Below are 15285 nucleotides of genomic sequence, written 5' to 3'. Positions count from 1 at the left end.
TTTTGCTGTGGCTTTGGCATCGTGGGCTTGATGCTGTAATACCGATAATTCTCTTTCCGATCAGCTGCTGCTGTGATTCCCCATTCAGATACAGTGATATAAATACTCTGAGTGGTGCACTGAGAGGAATATGGAAAAAAATGATCCGCTGTGGCAACCCTTAAAGGGAGCAGCTGAAAGAAGAAAAAGAAGATGGTGCAGTGAGAGTAACAAAGCTAAAGCAGTTATAGTATTTGGAATACTATGGCAATTCCCTGGACAATTATATTGTTACAAGTAATCTACAATCAGATGCATTACACTAATAAACAATATGCGGTGTGACAGATAGGGGGCGCTATCGCTCCCTTGAACCCTTGTCCAAGACACCAGACACCAGGTAAAAGTCCAAAAGATGACTTTATTCATAAGCCACAGTGCACAAAGCACCCTCTCCTCCACTATACTCATTAAATTAAAACAATACACAAACAATAAACTCTCCACCACTCTCAAACGCGTTGCCCTCCTACCACGCAGCTCAGCTCGCCGTCTGGGAGCTGTCACAGTCTTTTTATAGTCCCTGACCCAGAAGTGTTCTAATCCCCAGTTCATGTGATGCTTATCACTTCCGGGTCAGATAAAAAGTCCTTTTCATCATCCCGGAAGTACACCACTTCTGCTGTCCCTCTGCCTATGATGCAATTCTGGGTTATAGGGCACATATGACTCTCTGTTCCTCCCTGCAGTGTCCTCTGTTGGCCCCTGGGGTATCCAGCAGGTTTGTAAGGGAAAACTCCATGGTCTATGATTCCCTGCTGGCATCCGAGGCACCTCCATGCTGCAGGGAGAACTCCATCTGTGTGGCCTGGGGGTATTGGTCGTAGTGATAAGCCGGCCATAGACCACAGCGGTTAGTTTCAGTGTATTTATAAAGCCGCATCAGAAATGTGGTTCTAAGAAATAAAGGGTAACCACACAGAAACAGTAGCACTGCTTTGATGCTGGGTGCCACCAGTCTTCAAAACCGAGCGGAGAACTTGTGTATGACAAGGCATGAGGTACTGTAGAAAAGTGCGTGGCTTTACGCCAAGTGTAGGTTTTATACATCACGATTTGAACGTGGAAAAGTTCTTACGCAACATTTCTGTGGGTACGCACCGTTCATACATGAGGCCCCTGGAGTGCTGTGTGCAGTTTTGGTCTCCAGGCTACAAGAAGGCAAAGCAACGCTAGAAAAGGTCCAGAGAAGAGCGACTAGGCTGATTCCTGAGCTACAGGGAATGAATTATGAGGAAAGATTAAAAGAGCTGAGCCTTTTCAGTTTAAGCAAAAGAAGACTAAGAGGAGACATGATTGAAATGTTTAAAATTATGAAGGAAATTGGTACAGTGGATCAAGACTGTTACTTTAATATGAGATCATCTAGATCATTGCGGCATAACTGGAAACTTGTTAAGTGTAAATTTTGCACAAACATTAGGAAGTTTTTCTTTACACAGAGAATCACAGACACAAGGAATAAGTTACCAAGTAGTGTAATAATATGACTTTAGAGACTTTCAAAACTAGACTTGATGCTATTTTAGAAGAATTAAATGGTTAGAACTTATGAGATGAGCTTTGTTAGGCTGAATAGCCTGTTCTCATATAAATTGCTCTAATGTTTTAATAACCAGTTGTGGCATCAAACTCCACCCAATTTCACTATAACTTCTTTCTTAATTAGAAGCCAATTCTTATACCTAAACGTTCTACAAATTTTATCTGCTTGGTTGTATACTATGTTACTTTTTTGAAATAAAATAAAAATAACAAAGCCAGTTCTTGTTAATTAAACCTGTTGTTTAATTCCATTGCTTGTTGTTGCTCCCAGTCTGCAGATATTTCCACATCTATTGATTTTCTTTTTTCTGAGAATGCCATCAAAATGTTTTGTGGCCCTGAGCAGATCAACATTACTAAGATCTTCACTTTTCCTTTCTTTTTTCAAATAATCTATGACGGATGCAGGTCAGATGGTCATGAGTTGGATTTTTTTGTATCTCATTATTGTTTGGTTAATAATTAAAGAAAAAATAAATAATTAAGGGGACTGAGTCTTAAATCATAAATCAATTAAATTAAAGAAAAAGGTTTAATTAACAACAAATACTGGACACTAATTAAAAAAAAATCATTAGAATGAAAAACTGCAGCCACAATAGCTCTCCAGGATCACAGGTGGAGGCCCCTGCATTACAATATATGTTCAAGAACAAACTAGTCTAGGATTTAGAGTATCTATAAAAATATCCATCTACTGTATTCATTCATTAGTCCTTCCATTTTATGTAAAGGTTTTCAGTATTACTTTTCTGTTTTCCCAAATGAAAACATTAAAGGCGAAAAAAAAATCTTACAATCGCCAAATCCTAAAGAATAATCTTTAAAAGGTTTTATTTAGATGTCTTATACATTTGGTACAGAAGTGAGCATTGGAAAGAGAAAGCACAGACTAATGGCACTTACATAATAATCAGAAATAGATTTATTAACATGTTAATTACATTTTTACTGTCTAAGTGAAAATTAAATTTAAATCGGGGTGTCAAACTCATATCCTTAATTTGTATTACTGATGCTAATGTAACATACTTATTTTGCTAAACTTTAATTCACTTGTTTTATTTAAGATTCAGAACTATTGTTTCTTTATTTTTTTAACCAGCAGCCAAACAATCGAGAGACACAAAAAGAACAAACAAATGACCAGCTAACCTGATCTCATTTGCCTCTACTGCATGTGCCCATTATACAATATCTGTTTCAATAAAATGTTAGGGAAATAAAAAAACTGAAGGTCTGAGAAACACAATCTTTCCTGCTCTACAAAAATTAAAATTAACTTTGCTAGACTGAAATAGGTTTATAACTATCTGATGGCAAGAACACGTAAGCTTGTTATACTATATGTAATGTAAATGAAATTTAATAATATGGGTCTGTATTTTGAATGTTACAGCTTCATTTGATGTTGTTTATCCGTTCTGCACACTAAGTATCTCATTTCAACCCTAAGATCATACATATCTTGTCTGTTTATTTGTTTGCCATAGACACAGATATTGCTTAATTTATTTTGGCAAAATTTTGCGTATAGGTTGCATTTGGTCCAACTTAAAAAGTAGGCTATACGGAGTATCAAAAAATTTTGTTTGGGACGGGTTTGTAAAGTGGGGGGCACCACAAAAACTGTACATTATTCTTAAATGTTGGAGCTGATCTAATATGAAATTGTGCATGTATATTACTGTTGAAATACTGTTGATACAACTTAAAATTTAGTCTTAGAAATATTCTGTCATTAAAATTGGAAGTAATGGGGTGGCAGGGTAGAGAAATGGTTCAACCAATGACAATGAATGATTTCATATACAGCTGTTTCTTACATGGGCACCTGTATGAAGCATGCTCTCGAGTCAGCCACAAAATGAATCTGCTTATATGAGCACCCAACAACAAAAAAATATATATAGTCATTAATTAATCTTAGTTTGATTACAAATATACCAATGTTAGGAAGAAAGTGCTGTCCATACTGCCGTTACAACTCTCTCTTTATATGTAAAGAGCCTTGCAATGCGAACACATGATACACAAATATAAATATAGAAGGAATTTGTTTTACCACAAAAAAAACTCTTTTTGAAGCAAAGGAATAAGAAACATCTTCAGAGGTTAATAAGATGACAATGAGTATGCTAATAATTCCAGGAATGGCTCATGAGAGTAGAGAAACTGATAACTATTTGTATCTTTTGAGCTCAAGTTACTTCCCCAGGAGACTGCAGCATAGAATAACACGCTGACTTCTATGGATTGGCAGAATATTTCCTGCAGCTTGCTGCATACATCAAAAGACCTGAGTCTACTCAGGAAGTTCAGTCTGCTCTGGCCCTTCTCGTACCCATCACTCTGTTGTCAGACCAGCCCAGTTTGCTGTTTATATGAACCTCCGGGCATGTGTAGGTCCACACCACTTTCACATCCTCCCCGAATATGGTGACAGGTTATGGTTTATGGAGTATTTTTATGTTGTGATGTGTGGGTCACAGACTTGCACAAGAGAGAAGGAGGTGAGTCCAGTTTTCCGAGAAAATCAGCTTTGTCATTTCAAAGTGTGACAGATAGGGGGCGCTGTCGCTCCCTTAAACCCCTGTCCATGACTCCAGACACCAGGAAAAAGTCCAAACTTTGACTTTATTCAATCGCCACAGTGCACAAAGCACCCTCTCCTCCACTATACTCATAAACACTCACAAATACTACAATAAATCAATCCTCCACTGCCAGACGCGTTGCCACCCTTCCACTCAGCTCAGCTCACCGTCTGGGAGCTCTCACAGTTCTTTTATATATCCTGACCAGGAAGTGTTCCAATCCCCAGTCCATGTGACTCTCAATCACTTCCGGGTCAGGTACAAGTCCTTTTCTTCTCACCCCGGAAGCCTGTTGCTCTTCCTTTGACGAACTTCCGGGTTATAGGGCACACATAAGTCTTCGGTCCTCCCTGCAGCTCCCTTTTGCGGCCCCTGTGGTATACAGCAGGGTCTTGTATAAAAACTACATAGTCCATGACTCCCTGCTGGTCTTCGGGGCACCTCCATACTGCAGGGAGGGCTTCAGCTGGCGGCCTGGTAGTATTAGCCAGGATGATAAGCCGGCCAAAGATCACAGTACTCCTCCCCCAGCGGAAAACTAGGGTTTTTCGCGTCTTGCCCCCCCATCACCCCCTAAGGTGATCCAAAGACCAGGTCCCGGCGATGCAGTCAACACTCCCGTGCAAACCTAGGAGGAACAGTATAAGAATAAATATTTCGGTCCCCTGCCCTCATAGGACAACCTCTCCACTCGTGGCCTGGTCTGCAGCATTCATAACACAGCGGGACTTGAAGCACCTAGGTACCTCTGGCTCTATCCCTTTCTCCGCTGAGGAGAATTCCCTGGCTGCCTTTGCGCTTTTATAGCCCTTTTCCACTTTGTCAGGAGACCCCTGTTTTAATTTAGAAGTCTCCTGTTTCATCTGAGGCTTGTCCACAGTCTGGGTCTCTCTATTTGAAGAAGAGAGCCCTTTTACTGTCTGCACGTCTTTAGGGCCGCCTTGCTCCGGGAGTCAGCACTGTCTAGCTGCCCCGGATCGATTAGTCCTTCTCCCAACCACTCGGCTAACGAACCTCTCTTGTAGGGTACGCCGTGTATTGGCACCCGCTATTCATTAGAAGCTGGCCCGGATTACACTGCGTCCCTATTACTTTCTTTACGGTACCGACTTGACTCACCTGTACCGCCGCATCATGACTTACAGGAGGCTCTTCTCCAAATCGCCGCATGTAACTCCTCACCTTCTCCAACGGCGCTTTGGCTGCTGCTCCCAATTCTCTGACGATCTTTTCTATGGTTGTCAGGACCTGTAAGAAACTTATTATGGGCTCGATTAGCCTCTCGAGTTCCTGCAAATTAATAACATTATTTACTTCGGCCGGCAGAAGTTTTACTTCCTCGTTTGCCTTACCTGCCGGCCGGGAGCCAATGAGCATGCCCGCTTCTGGCACGTGCTCTGACGGGTCTCGTGGAGGCTTCTGGGATTTGGAATTCTTTGAGGTCGAGGGCCGGGTTACCTCGTTCGGTGAACTGCGGTCTGTCTTTATTATTTTTCTGACATCCTGATCAGTCATTTCCCGACCCTCCTTACCTTTTTCCGGGGTGAGCGGTGCTTCTCTCACCTCCCCCTTCCCCTTCGGAAAGTCCAAGTCCATTACTTTGGACTCGAAGGCGCAAACAGTGGGACGCGGACTTCCTTCTTCCCAGAAAGCACCGGGTTTGCTACCGTGTCTCTCGTCGTCTACCGTCATGGGGAAGTTTCTCCCCGGTGCTCAGGCTTAGACAGGAGCATGCCATCGTCTTTGGAGCAGTATTCTTTTCCCCTTTTCCCCTCCACGGAGCGGAATTACAATTCCGGAGAAACCTCCAGGAACCAACAATCGCTCCGAGGTACATGCATGGAGCAAAGTGAGTTATTACAAACGGGTTTTCGATAACGTTCCCAGCACGTACCTCAGAGCGATTGTTGGTTCCTGGAGGTTTCTCCGGAATTGTAAGGCCGCTCCGTGACTCCTCCCGAGCGTCGGCCATTGCACACAAGGCTGTCCCACTGGCGTTGTCGCTCTGCTTGTCCTTCCTCTTCCCCATTTTGGACTTGGAATTTTCAGATTCTGGCGATGTTGTGGTGATTCCTGACACCGTTGTCTTCTAGGGGTTCTCTGTCCACAGAAAATTTTAAAACAGGTCCTCTGCAACAGACGCTAGAAGATCCTGCCGGCTACACCATTGTGACAGATAGGGGGTGCTTTTGCTCCCTTGAACCCCTGTCCACGACTCCAGACACCAGGAAAAAGTCCAAACTTTGACTTTATTCAATCGCCACAGTGCACAAAGCACCCTCTCCTCCACTATACTCATAAACACTCACAAATACTACAATAAATCAATCCTCCACTCCCAGACACGTTGCCACCCTTCCACCCAGCTCAGCTCACCGTCTGGGAGCTCTCACAGTCCTTTTATATATCCTGACCCGGAAGTGTTCCAGTCCCCAGTTCATGTGACTCTCAATCACATCCGGGTCAGGTACAAGTCCTTTTCTTTGACTTTAAAATACTGCTTATGGTTTATAAAGCCTTAAATAATCTCGCTCCATCTTATATATTGGAATGTCTGACACCTTATATTCCAAATCGTAACCTTAGATCCTCAAATGAGTGTCTCCTTAGAATTCCAAAAGCTAAACTTTAAAGAAGTGGTGAGGCGGCCTTCTGCTGTTATGCACCTAAAATCTGGAATAGCCTGCCAATAGGAATTCGCCAGGCTAATACAGTAGAGCACTTTAAAACACTGCTGAAAACACATTACTTTAGCATGGCCTTTTTATAACTTCACTTTAACTCAATCCTTATACTCTGTATGTTCAATTCATCATAATAACTATTCATAGTGGCTCCAAAATCCGTACTGACCCCAACTCTCTCTTCTGTTTCTTTTTCCGGTTTCTTTGGCCGCCACCACCACCTACTCAAAGCATCATGATGCTCCAACATTGATGGACTGAAAGCCAAAAGTCTATGTGACCATCATCATCAAGTCCTTCCATGAGAACCCTAAATACAAAGAGGACTGTTTGATTTATGTTAGGTAGATTGCCCAGAGGGGACTGGGCGGTCTCTTGGTCTGGAATCCTTACAGATTTTATTTTTTTTCTCCAGCCTCTGGAGTTTTTTTTTTTTCTGTCCACCCTGGCCATCGGACATTACTTATTCTATGTTTATTAATGTTGACTTATTTTTATTTTTTATTGTGTCTTCTATTTTTCTACACTGTGTGCACAATTATTAGGCAAGTGAGTATTTTGACCATATCATCATTTTTAATGCGTATATTCCAACTCCAAGCTGTATTAACTTGAATGCTTATTGGATTTAAGCACGTCAGGTGATGTGTATTTGTGTAATGAGGGAGGGTGTGGCCTAAGGAGATCAACACCCTATATCAAGGTGTGCAGAATTATTAGGCAGCTAATTTTCCTCAGGCAAAATGGGCCAAAAAAGAGATTTAACTGACTCTGAAAAGTCAAAAATTGTAAAAAGTCTTTCAGAGGGATGCAGCACTTTTGGAATTGCTAAGATATTGGTGTGTGATCACAGAACCATCAAACATTTTGTTGCAAATAGTCAACAGGGTCGCAAGAAACGTGTTGAGAACAAAAAACGCAAATTAGCTGCCAAAGATTTGAGAAGAATCAAACGTGAAGCTACCAGGAACCCATTATCCTCCAGTACTTTCATATTCCAGAGCTGCAACCTACCTGGAGTGCCCAGAAGTACAAGGTGTTCAGTGCTCAAAGACATGGCCAAGGTAAGGAGGGCTGAAACCCAACCACCACTGAACAAGAAACATAAGTTGAAACGTCAAAACTGGGCCAAGAAATATCTGAAGACAGATTTTTTTCAAAGGTTTTATGGACCGATGAGATGAGAGTGACTCTTGATGGACCAGATGGATGGACCTGTGGATCAGTAATGGGCTCAGAGCTCCACTCCAACGTGGAGGTGGGGTACTGGTATTTTTAAAGATGAGCTAGTTGGACCTTTTTGCATTGAAGATGAACTCAAAATCAACTCCCAAACCTACTGCCAGTTTTTCGAAGACACTTTCTTCAAACAGTGATACAGGAAAAAGACCATGATTTTTATGCAGGCCAATGCTCCGTCACTTGCATCGAAGTTCTCAACTGCGTGGCCAGCCAGTAAAGGCCTTAAAGATGAAGGAATAATGACATGGCCCCCTTCCTCATCTGACCTAAACCCTATCGAGAACTTGTGGGCACTTCTTAAACGCTAGATTTACGGGGGAGAAAAACAATACACCTCTCTGAAGAGTGTCTGGGAGGCTGTAGTCACTGCTCCACTAAAAGCTGATCGTCAACAGATCAAGAAACTGACAGACTCCATGAATGGAAAGGCTTATGACTGTTATTGGAAAGAAGGGTGGCTATATTGGTCATTGATTGATTGATTTATTTTTTTTGAAATGCCAGAGATGTTTATTTGTAAATTTTGAGGTGTTTGTTTATTATTCTCACTATAACAGATGAAAATAAACAAGTGAGATGGGAAAATTTTCATTTTTCCTTTAGTTGCATAATAAATCTGTACACTAATAGTTGCCTAATAATTGTGCGCACATATGTATTCCCCTGATGATGTTCACACTCACATTTCCGTTGTGAAACATTCAGGTTTCAGGTTTATTAACATTTTGGATTGACTGATAGCACTGTGTTTGTTCCATATTAAAATTAATTCTCAAAAATACAACTTGCCTAATAATTGTGCACACAGTGTATTCTTCATTTTGTAAAGCACTTTGAGCTACATTTTTTTGTATGAAAATGTGCTATATAAATAAATGTTGCTGTTGTTGTTGTTGTTCTTCTTCTTCTTCTCACGAACTTCCGGGTTATAGGGCACACATAAGTCTTCGGTCCTCCCTGCAGCTCCCTCTTGCGGCCCCTGTGTTATCCAGCAGGGTCTTGTAGAGAGGGCTCCATCTGGCGGCCTGGGGGTATTGGCCAGGATGATAAGCCAGCCAAAGATCACAGAAGACAGGAACAGACTCATGCATTATATTCAAAGGGGAGCTGTCACATCAATACACACAAACACAGCAAGCAAGAAGTGATATTTTCAGTTCTGCATTCGTTCTCTTTGACAGATTAAAGGAAAAGATAAGCAGGTTCATTCTGGAGGAGAGACAAGAGAAAGATAGCAGATGGCCAGGTCACTGGCTGGTGTTTTACAGTATGTTCTCTGCATCAACTATCGGGAAACAGACATATTATGTGGTCAGACTGTGAACTTGCCATTAAACTGGCAGCAGATAGCCAATTCCTGCATGTTTCAGCGCACAGCGCAGTTGTGACGTTTGGACAATTACAAACTACAAGCGCAACCCACACAGCAGCGATGGTGATGCTTCCCTTCCAGATGAGCTGAACAACTTCTTCGCATGGTTTGAGTCGCAGAAAAGCAACTCCTCCCTTCACTGATCAGGTACTCTGTCTCTCCATAACTGACATGAAGAGGACTCTATCCAGAGTCAATCCTGACAAGGCTGCAGGACCTGACAACATACCTGGTCGTGTGCTCAAAGAATGTGCCAGTCAACTGGCTGGTGTCCTCACAGACATCTTCAACACCTCTCTGAGCCTGTGCCAGCATGCTTCAAGTCAACCACCATCATATTAGTGCCGAAGAAGTCATCAGTGACATGCTTGAATGACTACCGACTAGTTGCACTCATGCCAATCATAGTGAAGTGCTTCAAAAGGTTAGTCATGTCACACATAAAGACTAATCTTCCTGCCTCCCTTGACCCTCTTCAGTTTGTATACCGCTCAAACAGGTCAACTGAGGATGCCATATGCTCTGCCCTTCACCTCTCTCTGACACATCTGGATAAAAAAGACACATATGTCAGGATGCTATTCATAAACTTTAGCTGCCTTCAATACAATTATCCCTCAAAAGCTGGTTGTAAAATTGAGAAGGTTGGGTCTGAACACCACCCTCTGCAATTGGATCCTGGACTTCTTGACAGAGAGACCCCAGTCAGTTCGGATGGGCTGCAACACTTCCAGCAACATCACACTGAGCACTGGAGCGCCGCAGGACTGTGTGCTTAGTCCACTGCTGTTCACCCTGCTGACTCACGACTGCACAGCCACGCACAACACCAACCACATCATCAAGTTTGTGAATGATGTGACGGTGCTGGGACTGATAAGCAGGGATGATGAAATAGCATACAGAGATGAGGTGGAATGCTGTCTGCATGGTGTGAAGACAACAATCTATCTCAATGTTGACAAGACAAAAGTGATAATCATGGACTTCAGAAAATCACATCCTGCCAACATCCCACTCAGCATCAACGGTTTAGATGTGGAGACTGTTATGAGTACCAAGTTCCTCAGTGTGCACATAACTGAGGAACTTATGTGGACACATAACACCTCATCACTAATCAAGAAAGCCCTGCCGAGACTACACTTCCTGAGGTGGCTGAAGTGAGGAAGTCTTCCCCCTTCTATCCTCACCATGTTCTACAGAGGCACCATTGAGAGTGTTCTGACCAGCTGCATCACTGTCTGGTATGGCAAATGCAACATATCCGATGGCAAGTGCCTGCAAAGGATAGTGAAGACAGCAAAAAATATTATTGGGGTGCCTCTCCCTTCACTACAGGACATATTTTACAAAGGCAGTGTCCGCAAGGCCTGTAGCATTGTGCAGGACCCCTTACAACCCTCACATGGACTTTTCACACTTCTGCCATCCAAGAGAAGATACTGCAGCATCAAAGCCAGATTTGCCAGGCTCCAGGACAGTTTTTACCCCCAAGCTCATTAACACCATGCTGCCCCCTGGGATCTTCCACATTGCCTCAGCCACCTCTAAAAACAGAACTTTCATAAATGCAAGCCATTTTCCTGCAAAGACTAGTGTGCATGTAGAAAAAGAACTGAAAATCTCATTCTGACCTTTAAGTATTTTGATACTCTTGATATCCTTCTGCTGTGAAACACTCTGACCTGTTATTGTTTACACATGTCTTAAACAACTATTATCATACATTGATAATTTCTGTATTATCTACATCTATTATTTATTTATTATATTGCATATCTATATATGACTATATTTATGTATCTAGATTGCAAATACCACACATTGCATCAATGTTCATATTGCTAACTACACTTCAATTTTGCTGCTACTTCTTTGTCTTGTCTTTGCACAATGTCTTGTTTGTGTTTTAATTTTAAATTTTAATTCTATTTTTAATTTATTATTTGCATGTCATGTTGTTACACTGTGGACCCTGAGCTTCGCAATTTCATCTATCTTGTACTTGTATATGGTTGAGATGACAATAAAGTTCACTTTGACTTGACATTGACTCTGATGTAGACATCAAGTTTGAAGCTTACAGTCCAGATCCATATCCACTAGACCACACTGATTGTCATGTTTACGACATTTAAAAAGGAAAACCGAGAACAACCTTTCCTTTTAGTACACATGTAATTGCACTTTTGTAAGTGTACTTATAGACCTGAAAACAAATTAATCATATTTTGCTAAATTGAGAAGTGTATGCTGTATAGAAGGCCTCTATTAAGGAGAGATTTGGACAGGTTGAATGTGCTAATATTATTGCTACATATCCAAGTACTTAGAGCCATCAATGCATGCTTCATCTGTGGGAATAAAATGAACGGAGACCAATTTATAATAATGCTGCAACAACTGCCAACATCACCACAGATCACACATTGCCAGCAGAATCAAGGGTCCTCCTGCAGTAGTTTAACTGCCAGCGGTTTTCAAGCTCTGATTTAAAGAAATGAGGCAAGACCTAATTTTGGGTGTGTTGTTTGGTGTGCTAATAATGTTGTGATAGGGTCAGTTGTCATGGGAATGCTCTTTTTTTGTATTTCCATGGATGACTTTTTGCATGTATCAGTGACTGTGTGTTACTGTTTACAGCATGACATTAAGAAATGGAATTGAAAAGATTTGGACCGATTACAGAATGCATCAATAAAATTATTCTACTGGGAGCCCATTTGAAATTCTTCCAGAGTTTAAAGTCTTTCAGTACGACGAATAAGGAAAAGTAAAGTAAAGCAAATCTGCACTGGCCACAGGAGAACTGAGTCAACCTTTATTCTTTAAGAGGCCTTTACATATAATATATAGTTATCTATAAAAAACAAATACATAAAGTAATGTAACATAATACAGTATTTTCAAAGCCACTTAAGCAAATTTAGGGCTGCAGGGGACTGCAGCATATCCCATGATGACTAGATAAAGCAGGAAGCACCACTGAATATGGCAACAGTCTATTACGGGGTCCCATCACCTACCTATATACAGTAACCTCACACAGTTTGGAACTATTAATTGTATTAATTTTTAAAGAATATTTTTTTACATTACAGAGATCAGTTGGGTGTAAGCCTTACCATAAATTGTTATTACACACCCTGCTGTTCCTCTTTCTTTTGCATATTACTTTTTAAATTTATGTAATGTGTTTTTGTTATTTCTTATACTGATGCCTTGTAAACACTTTCCATTTCCATGGCTAAATGTGTGATACTGTTTTCCAGCTTCATACGTGTTACGTTAATACAGGCAGGCAGTGTGGTGTAGTGGCTTTGGACGTCACACCTTGAGGTTGTGGTTTCAGATTCCACTACTGACACCGTATGACCAAGAGCAAGGCACTTCATCTGCCTGTGCTGTGCTCTAATTGGAAAAAGAAATGTACCCAATTGTATCTCTCAAAATGTTGTAAGCTGCTTTAGAGAAAGGCATCACTCAAATAATAAATAATAGTAATACATTTGAAAAGTATTTTAGTGAATCAGAGCTTGTGGAAGGATAAAGAATTACTCTTACAGCATTTCTCTGCATGTATGCAAGCCTATTATTATTGTAGAACAGGACCACATCTAGCACTAATTCTAATGTTAGTCAGCATAATACATATTTTTTGGTTCATGAAAGTATATTTTATGATGTGACTGCTGAAAATGTGGGTATAATATAAAAATTAAAAGCACTGAAAACAGCATGTATGTAATATTTTTAGCCTGATGTGTTAAATAAGTATGTTAACACATATAAATGGGACATTTTAATGCCTGTTCCCTGGATGTTTATGATCTTAACAGTGTTTCATAAATGACTGTAGAGAGGTGGCAGCAGTAGCAGCTAAATCCTTGGCAGAAAGTCTGTGTGGAAGATGGCTGGCCTCCATGCTTTGCAAAACGTGCTCAATATATAGTGATAACCGATGCGAGTATAAGAACATTTAGATGACAAATGCATGTTTTAGACATTTTGATTTTATTGATACACATCACTATGGTATTTCTGTTCCCAATCACCTTATAAACAAATGACTTGTCTGTTTTTTTGTTATCAGACCAATGTTTAATAATTGAGAATGGTAGGCTGGTGGGAGCAGGTCATTCTTTTCCAGAACAGTTTGCGTGTAAGAAATGTTTAACCTGGGTTTGCATTTGTGATTTAATCTGTTTAACATCATGATGTTTTGTATGAACTGCTCAGTTCATCAACAGAGTTTTATTTTTTCTCTTCTCCCCTTTCAATTTGTTTCCTTGTTTCATATAAAACTTTCAAAGACACCCATAATATCAAAATTGTTAAATTCTGAAAATGGCATTGAGAGATAAGAGGAAGTTTACATTTTCCATAGGCAGTTATAATTAAAAATATATATATATTTTTTTTTTCAATGAAGAGTCTCTTATCTGATTGGCTGGTTGCCTTCCATTTGTCTACGTGGCAACTAAAAATCCACTGAAGTTTTATAAAATGTACAGGTATTGTACACAAATTTTATAATCATTACTTTTATTTATGGCTGGTCTTAAGATGTTAATGTTAATATATTTAGTGTTTTAAATACAGTATAAATGTTTTGCATTGTCCAGCCTATAGGGACACAAATTCTAATTTGCATGAACTTTTTTTGAGACAGCGTGCTGCTTGAGTATTTAGTGGCACAACTGAGGATATGTTTGATTATTTTTTTTTTGTCTTTTGGTGGTCCACTATGAAACAAATTATTAATTTATTAATTGATGTATATAAAGGGGTGACCCAAAAATCCATGGAATTGGTTGTTAACATGGGATTATGGTGTAGCTCTTAAGTATACCATTAGGTATTGTATACCTACTGCCTAATAAATCAGTCCAGTGACTGACTTTAAGTCTATCAAGTTTGTTTTTCTATTGTTTATTCTATAATCACGCTGTTGACTTTGGTGATTTTATTTGTTCTCTAAGCCACCACTGCAGATTTTTAAGAGACAATGACGATCACATTTGTCAACATTGACGGACTTGTTGATAAAGAGTTTCATCCTCAGGAACAGATTATTAATCAGTGACATTAACACTGAAGTATTGAAGCATCTACAAGAAAGCATCAGGAAAAATGTGACAATGCACCTGCCCACACCGTGTTGTCAGTCAATGAGTTTTTGATCCAGAACAATGTGATTGTTGCTTCACACCCTCCACATCTCACTATATCTCACTCCTTGTGGCATCTTTTAGTTCCTGAAATTAAAATTGAGACTGTAAAGAAGAAGATTTGCTACCACGGAAGAAATCCAGAAAAAAAAAAAAACAAAAGACAAAAAAAAACCCAGGAGGCTCTAGACATCAGCAATAGCATTTATTTATAGAGCAACTTCCAATACAGAGTATGATTCAAGGTTCTTTACCAATGGTAGTAAATGTGCTTTACAAATGGTAGTAAGTAGAAACAAAGAAAAAACAATAATCACATAAACAATTATACTAAGGATCAGATGGTCAGTGGAGGAAGGAAAAACAAAAACTACAGTGGAGAAAAGAAAGGTTTGGGATTCTGTGACCAAAAGCCCATCGAGGCCCACTGGATATTCTTGTATATCTAAGGTACAAAAAAAAAGAATGAAAGAGAGAGTCAGCCTGTGCAGACATCATTAAGAACAAGATCTCAATATTCTTTTTTTTTCTACTAGCTTCAGGAAATTTCATTCAGGTGGTGGTGGCACAGGTTTCCATCACCGGACACTAAGAAAAAAAAAAAAACAAAACAATGAAATTAGTCACAAATT

The sequence above is a fragment of the Polypterus senegalus genome, chromosome 3, assembly GCF_016835505.1.
Source record: "Polypterus senegalus isolate Bchr_013 chromosome 3, ASM1683550v1, whole genome shotgun sequence".
NCBI lineage: Eukaryota > Metazoa > Chordata > Cladistia > Polypteriformes > Polypteridae > Polypterus > Polypterus senegalus.
The sequence above is the reverse complement of the archived record's forward strand: the minus strand, read 5'-3'. Positions refer to the sequence as shown.